We start from the raw sequence: 7,977 nt of genomic DNA, 5'->3' as shown, positions 1-7,977 counted from the left end.
TGGCCACCTGAGGCGAATAACTGACTCATTTGAAAAGACCCTGATGCTGGGAAATATTGAAGGCCGGAGGAGAAGGGGATGACAGAGGATGAGATGGTTGAATGGCATCACTGACTTGATAGACATGAGTTTCAGTAAACTCTGGGAGTTGGTGATGGACAGGTGTCAGGACCAGCTCAACAACGAACCGACCTGAGGGAGCAGTACCGCAGAAGAATAAGGAAAAATAAGACTCAGAAACAAAGTGGGGATCAGGGGACCCTTACCCTACTGCTCTCCACCCGGGTGCCCTTTCCCAGTAAAATCTCTTGCTTTGTCAGCAGATGTGTCTCCTTGGACAATTCATTTCCGAGTGTTAGACAAGAGCCCAGTTTCGGGCCGTGGAAGGGGTCTGCCTTCCTGCAACAAATGGCAACTCTGGCGGGGACTCTTCTTCACTGAGACTGACATCCTGACCACTCAGGGTATTCAGGGGCCAGCTTGCCTGCCAATGGAGCAGACCCAGCAGCTGCAACTGGGTCCCTTTTGTCCCTGGTCTCCTCCTGACGCGGACAACTGGCCAGAGTGCCCCGACCCGTAAGGAACAAGAGACTTTATTGACCTCTCTCCCTTTCCCTCTCTTTTTCCTCTCCTTAACCCTTCCTATCCTTCCCCGTTTTTCTAGTCCCCTGGTCCTGGACACAGGAATCTGGTTGAAGGGCCCTCAGCCTGAGCTGATGATTGGAGACTGATCACCTCCTCTTGGCAAAGAACTCGAATTCTGTTTCTGGTCTGGTCTGATTTCTGGTAAGGCTGAGTTCCAGTCCTCCCTTCTCTGGAGGCCCAGGGAAAAGTCCCATAACGCCTGGGTATCTGTAGGTGGCAGGAGACATCTGTAAGTCCACCCCTTTCATTCCCCTCTCCTGCCTCCTCCCCCTTCTTCTTTCAACCTGGCTTCCTTTCCTCCCTTGAAATCTTTGATGTTAGTACTTAGATCTGAAGTTCTGTGTCTCTATAGGAGGTTTTCTGAGAGACTGTATTCTTGTATTTAAGGGCTTCCCTGGTGGCACAGAGGTTAAAGCATTAGCCTGCGATGTGGGAGACCTGGGTTCGATCCCTGGGTGGGGAAGATCCCCTGGAGAAGGAAATGGCACGCCAGTATTCTTGCCTGGAGAATCCCATGGACGGAGGAGTTTGGTGGGCTACAGTCCACAGGCTGCAAAGAGTTGGACACAACTGAGCGACTTCAGTTTCAATTTCAACAGTTTTAAGCCAACTTTTTCACTCTCCTCTTCACTTTCATCAAGAGGCTCTTTAGTTCTAATTCACTTTCTACCATAAGGGTGGTGTCATCTGCATATATGAAATTATTGATATTTCTCCCTGCAATCTTGATTCCAGCTTGTGCTTCATCTAGCCTGGCGTTTCGCATGATGTACTCTGTATATAATAAGTAGAGTGACAATATACGGCCTTTACGTACTCCTTTCCCAATTTGGAACCAGTCTGTTGTTCCATGTCCAATTCTTTTTTTTTTAATATATTTTTATGTATTTATTTATTTTTTTCCATGTCCAATTCTAACTGTTGCTTCTTGACCTGTGAAGAGCTTAAGCTACCCCATCTTGTAAAAGAACTCCATTTTGCAAAGGTTCCGGGCAAACAGACTTAGACTTTGGATATTACCTAACCTTGCCCCACTGCTCACGAGCCAATGGGCCCTTAGGTTAAACCTCCTGACTTTAAGTTCAAGAATTTGTGATTTACCTTGGAAGTAATGATTTACCACGGAAGTAAAAAAACCAATCAGAAATCCACACACAACCCTGTAGAAGAGGGTAACCAATCAATAGTCCTTCAGCCTGAACACCCCCTTTGTTACCCTTTCACCTGAATATTCCCTATGTAAGCAGTGTAACCCAAAACTCAGGGCTCCTCTCCTTAGCCGCTGTGTCGGTAATGGTGGGAGCCCCAGCTCGAGCTTGGTAATAAAAACTCTCTTGCTTTTGCATCGGCTCCCTAGTGGTCACTGGGAGATTTCGTGACTTGGGCATAACACCTGCATACAGATTTCTCAGGAGGCAGGTAAGATGGTCTGGTATTCCCATGTCTTGAAGAATTTTCCACAGCTTATTGTGATCCACATAGTCAAAGGCTTTGGCATAATCAATAAAGCAGTAGATGTTTTTCTGGAACTTTCTTACTTTTTCTGTGATCCAACAGATGTTGGCAATTTGATCTCTGGTTCCTCTGCCTTTTCTAAATCCAGCTTGAACATCTGGAAGTTCTCGGTTCCCATACTGTTGAAGCCTGGCTTGGAGAATTTTGAGCACTACTTTGCTAGCATGTGAGATGAGTGCAATCGTGTGGTAGTTTGAGCATTCTTTGGCATTGCCTTTCTTTGGGATTGGAATGAAAACTGATCTTTTCCAGTCCTGTGGCCACTACTGAGTTTTCCAAATTTGCTGGCATATTGAGTGCAGCATTTTACAACATCATCTTTTAGGATTTGAAATAGCTCACCTGGAATTTCATCACCTCTACTAGCTTTGTTCATAGTGATGCTTCCTAAGGCCCACTTTACTTCACATTCCAGGATGTCTGGCTCTAGGTAAGTGATCACACCATTGTGATTATATGGGTCATGAAGATCTTTTTTGTACAGTTCTTCTTGCCACCTCTTCTTAATATCTTCTGCTTCTGTTAGGGCCATACCATTTCTGTCCTTTATTGTGCCCGTATTTGCATGGAATGTTCCCTTGGTATCTCTAATTTTCTTGAAGAGATCTCTAGTCTTTCCCATTCTATTGTTTTCCTCTATTTCTTCGTATTGATCATTGAGGAAGGCTTTCTTATCTCTCCTTGCTATTCTTTGGAACTCTGCATTCAAATGGGTATATCTTTCCTTTTCTCCTTTGCCTTTAACTTCTCTTCTTTTCTCAGATATTTGTTAAGTCCTCCTCAGAAAACCATTTTGCCTTTTTACATTTATTTTTCTTGGGGATAAAGCTGGAGAGATAGGAAATCAAATGAAAATCAAAGTCTTTGTAGACCAAAAGTAGAGAGATTTCTTAAGACTAATTAGAAGTCATTGAAATATTAGAGGAGAGTGTCATTCGATATATAAATATTATTCTGGCACACTTTGTGGCTTGTGGGGTCTTAGTTCCCCAACCAGGGGTCAAACCTGAGCTGCTGGCAGTAGGAGCCCAGAGTCCTAACCACTGGACTGCCAGGGAATCCCCCAATTTATATTTTAAAATATAATACTTTAAATATATTTATATTTTTAAAAGTTTCCTCTGGTTACTCCATGGACAATGAATTGAAGGGGAGCAAGAGAGGAATCGGAGAGACAGTTGGGAGGCTACTCTAATCATTCAAGTGAGAGATTATGGTGGCTTGGATGGCGAGAGGCAGACATTTAAGACCATTTTTGGAGGCAGAATCTCAAGACTCAGTGCTAGATTGCATGTGGGAGAAGGAGGGCTGAGGGGTAGAGAGATCTTAAGGATGACTCCCAGGCTTGAATAATCTTGTGGGTAGAGTTGAGAGAGTTAATTCTTAGGTAGGTTGATAAAGAGTCCAAGGTCCTTAAGGAAGAAGGGGTCTGGGGCCCTCAAGGAGGAGAAAGGGGTCCAGGGCTCTGGAGGAGGAGAAAGGTACAAACTTTTTTTTTCTTCATTGCTTTGTCTTAGTCACATAATACATTTTTTTCTTGAACTCTGAGTTGTTATGACAACAATCTTTAAGACTAACTTTCTTGAAGCTCAGAGCTAATGATTATTAGCTTATGATTAAAGTTAATGGTTATTAGCTTCCTTGATAACTCAGTCGGTAAAGAATTTGCCTGCAGTGCAAGAGACCCCAGTTTGATTCCTGGGTCAGGAAGATCCACTGGAGAAGGAATAGACTAGCCACTCCAGTATTCTTGGGCTTCCCTTGTGGTTCAGCTGGTAAGGAATCCACCCGCAATGCTGGAGACCTGGGTTCTGTCAACTACAAACTGGCACTTACCAAGAGCATTGCCAATGACTAAACAACAAAGGCATTTGCCATCTGCCTCTGTGGAGAGTGAACCCCATGCTGCTGTAGCTGTGGACCTTCAAAAACCCCTGAGGGAATTCAGGGTGGAGTGAGGCACTCTGTGCTCCAGGGAATCTGCTGGGACAGGTCTTTAGATAGTTGGATGTTTTTAGGAACAGATTTTATGATCTCAATCCTCAATCTCCTCATATCTAGAAATGCACTAAATCCCTTCATGGTGACATCAGATCCTCATGAATTACAAAAAACCTTTCGTAAAAATGGTATTGAACTCCTCCTTCACCAAAACCTTATATATTGACCTTTCCCCTCTGCCACTTTGGAGCAGTCTCTCAGAGCTATCTGAGATGCTGCCTCCTGGGCTGCAGTCCTCATTTTGTCCCAAGTACAACTTAACTTGCAACTCTCAAGTTGTACATCTTTTTTCAGTCGGCAGTTTGATCCCTGGGTTAGAAAGATCCCCTGGAGAAGTGAAAGTGAAGTCGCACAGTCGCGTCCAACTCTTTGCGACCCCATGGACTTTAGCTTACCAGGCTCCTCTGTCTGTGGGATTTTCCAGGCAAGAATACTGGAGTGGGTTGCCATTTCCTTCTTCAGGAGATCTTCCCGACCCAGGGATTGAACCCAGGTCTCCTGCGTTGTAGGCAGATGCTTTACCGTCTGAGCCACCAGGGGAGTCAGAGAAGGGAAAGGCTACCTATTTCAGTATTCTGGCCTGGAGAATTCCATGGACTGTATAGTCCATGGGGTTGCAAAGAGTTGGACAGGACTGAACGACTTTCACTGTCATTTCAGTGATTAAATAACAAAACGACTCATCCTGTTCAAAGGTATGTTTTCCCATAAGCTCTGTACTAGTGATTATATGATTTAGAAAAGACAGAGGAACCAGAGATCAAATTGCCAACATCCACTGGATCATCGAAAAAGCAACAGAGTTCCAGAAAAACATCTATTTCTGCTTTATTGACTATGCCAAAGCCTTTGACTGTGTGGAGCACAAAAAACTGTGGAAAATTCTGAAAGAGATGGGAATATCAGACCACCTGACCTGCCTCCTGAGAAATCTGTATGCAGGTCAGGAAGCAATAGTTAGAACTGGACATGGAACAACAGACTGGTTCCAAATTGGAAAAGGAGTATGTCAAGGCTGTGTGTTTTCACCCTGCTTATTTAACTTATATGCAGAGGACATCATGAAAAATGCTGGGCTGGATGAAGCACAAGCTGGAATCAAGATTGTTGGGAGAAATATCAGTAATCTCATATATGCAAATGACACCACCCTATGGCAGAAAGTGAAGAACTAAAAAGCCTCTTGATGAAATTGAAAGAGGAGAGTGAAAAAGTTGGCTTAAAACTCAACATTCAGAAAACAAAGATCATGGCATCTGGTCCCATCACTTCATGTTAAATAGATGGAGAAACAGTGGGAACAGTGGCAGATTTTATTTCTTTGGGCTTCAAAATCACTATGGATGGTGACTGCAGCCATGAAATTGAAAGATGCTTACTCACTGGGAGAAAAGTTATGACCAACCTAGACAACATATTAACAAGCAGAGACATTACTTTGCCAACAAAGGTCCATCTACCCAAGGCTATGGCTTTTCCAGTGGTCATGTATTGATGTGAGAGTTGGACTATTAAGAAAACTGAGCACTGAAGAATTGATGCTTTTGAACTATGGTGTTGGAGAAGACTCTTGAGAGTCCCTTGGACTGCAAGGAGATCTAACCAGTCTGTCCTAAAGGAAATCAGTCCTGAATATTCACTGGAAGGACTGATGTTGAAGCTGAAACTTCAATACTTTGGCCACCTGATGTAAAGAGCTGACTCATTTGAAAAGACTCTGATGCTGGGGAAGACTGAAGGTAGAAGGGGACAATAGAGGATGAGATGGTTGGATGGCATCACTGACTCAATGGACATGAATCTGAGTAAACTCTGGGAGTTGGTGATGGACAGGAAGGCCTGGTGTGCTGCAGTCCATGGGATTGCAAAGAGTCGGACACGAATGAGCAACTGAACTGAACTGAACTGAATGATTATGAAACACTATGTATCTTGCTCAAGGGCATGTTTCTCCTTCCTAACAAAAACATTCTGTTATCCCAAGTGTATGTTGTGAGGATGGGTGCGGTAATACTTTTCTGTTGTTAGTTCTAATCTTGTTAATTTAAGATGTATGTTGTAGGAGTGGGTCTGGGGAAAGTATATAAGGCCTTGAGAAGACTAGGAGTGGGGCACTCTCTGTCTCCCTTCTGATGTCTGTGTCACAGTAGAACTTCTGCCACACAAAAGCTCTGAGTGATCAAGCCTGGTTCCTGGTCCCAAAACTAAATCTTCTTCTTCAGAGATCATGAATCTGACATCATTCACTGTAAGCTATCAGAGTCATTATTTTGTGTTGGGGAGAGATTAAGAGTTCAGTTTTGAACATGACAAACCTGAAATGCCTTTGAGACATTCAAGTGGAGCTGTCAAGTAGGCAGTTGAATGAAAACGTACCCTTTGAGCCCAGAGGAGAGCCTGGATTGGTTATGGGCATATATATATATATATATATATATACACACAAATACATATATGTACATACATACATACATACATATATATGTATTTAAGGCTTCCCTGGTGACTCAGACATTAAAGAATCTGTCTGCAATACAAGAGACCTGGGTTCAGTCCCTGGGTTGGGAAGATTCCCTGGAGAAGGGAATGGCTACTAAATCCAGTGTTCTTGCCTGGAGTATTCCATGGACAGAGGATCCTGGAAAGCTATAGTTCATGGGGTCGCAAAGAGTTGGACATGACTGAGGGACTAACACACACACACACACACACACACACACACACACACACACACACACACGTATTTAAAACTGCAGTATTGGATGAGATTACCAAGGGAAGAAATGTACAGAGAGCCTTAGGACCTAGGACATTGATGCCGGTACTCAGAAGTTGCAATGACAAGAAGGTGCCAAGCCAAGAAATCTGATAAAGAGGTGCCAGAGAGGTGAGAAGAAAACAGAGTGGGGTCCTAGAAGCTAGGAAGGAGGAAGTGGTAAACTGCTGAGGAAGGAAGTGATAAACTATTGAAAATAACTTGAGACTTCACAGGTGGTCCCGTGGCTAATACTCCAAGCTCCGGATGCAGAGGCTCTGGGTTCCATCCCTGGTTGGGGAACTAGATATCCTACATGCTGCAACTAAGAATTCACATGCCTCAACTAAAAAGATCCCGCATGCTACAAAAGACCTAGTGCAGTCAAATAAAAATAAAATAGCTATTAAAAAAATAAATGAAAGGGCGAGCAAGATGAGAATTTAAATGGATCCATTTAATTTAGCAACAAAGAAGTCATTGGTGAGTATAAAATCCTGCAATGAATAAACTCATGCATATGTTTTCTCATACACACACACGGAAGTCACTGGGGAGTATCAGGAAGAGGAATTCTGGTGGAGAGGCTGGAGCGGAAGCTACACTGGAGCACACTGAAGAGTACATGAGAGATGAGGAGGCAGAGACGGCAGGTGTCAGAGAGTTTGCGAATGGGGTAGAGCAATTGGGCAGTAACTGGAGGTGGGTTGTGGTGGTCAAGGTAGAACTTTCTCAAAGATGTAGATACTAGTGGATACATGTGCTTATGGGAATGAGCCAGCTGAAAGAAAAGGATGCTTCAGAAGGAAATGGGATGATCAAAGGAGCAAAGTCAGAGAGAAAGGGGCAAGGGAGATGGTACCTAGAGCAGCATCTTCAGACTCCTTTGTTCATACTCCCTCACAAAATATTTATTTTTAAAATGTATCCTCTTCATTTTTGGTTATTGCCTAAATTATTTCATAATTTTGAATAACTGTAAAGGACAATTTTTCTGCCTGTTGTATATGCTCTGTATTTATTTCTAAGCTTATTTTTTCCCTTGATGTTTCATTTTAGAT

The 7,977-nt window shown here is 43.3% G+C and overlaps 1 long non-coding RNA gene across 1 annotated transcript; it reads left to right on the top strand.

The window, feature by feature from the left end:
• The first annotated feature begins 1,890 nt into the window (after window positions 1-1,890).
• Window positions 1,891-7,922, top strand: LOC132660177 (uncharacterized). The gene is made up of 2 exons (XR_009601466.1): window positions 1,891-2,590; window positions 5,215-7,922. It is a non-coding gene; the product is annotated as an uncharacterized LOC132660177 (long non-coding RNA).
• Window positions 7,923-7,977: the final 55 nt, after the last annotated feature.

Source organism: Ovis aries, chromosome 7 (assembly GCF_016772045.2).
Source record: "Ovis aries strain OAR_USU_Benz2616 breed Rambouillet chromosome 7, ARS-UI_Ramb_v3.0, whole genome shotgun sequence".
In the NCBI taxonomy this organism is placed as follows: domain Eukaryota; kingdom Metazoa; phylum Chordata; class Mammalia; order Artiodactyla; family Bovidae; genus Ovis; species Ovis aries.
The sequence above is the reverse complement of the archived record's forward strand: the minus strand, read 5'-3'. Positions and strand labels throughout refer to the sequence as shown.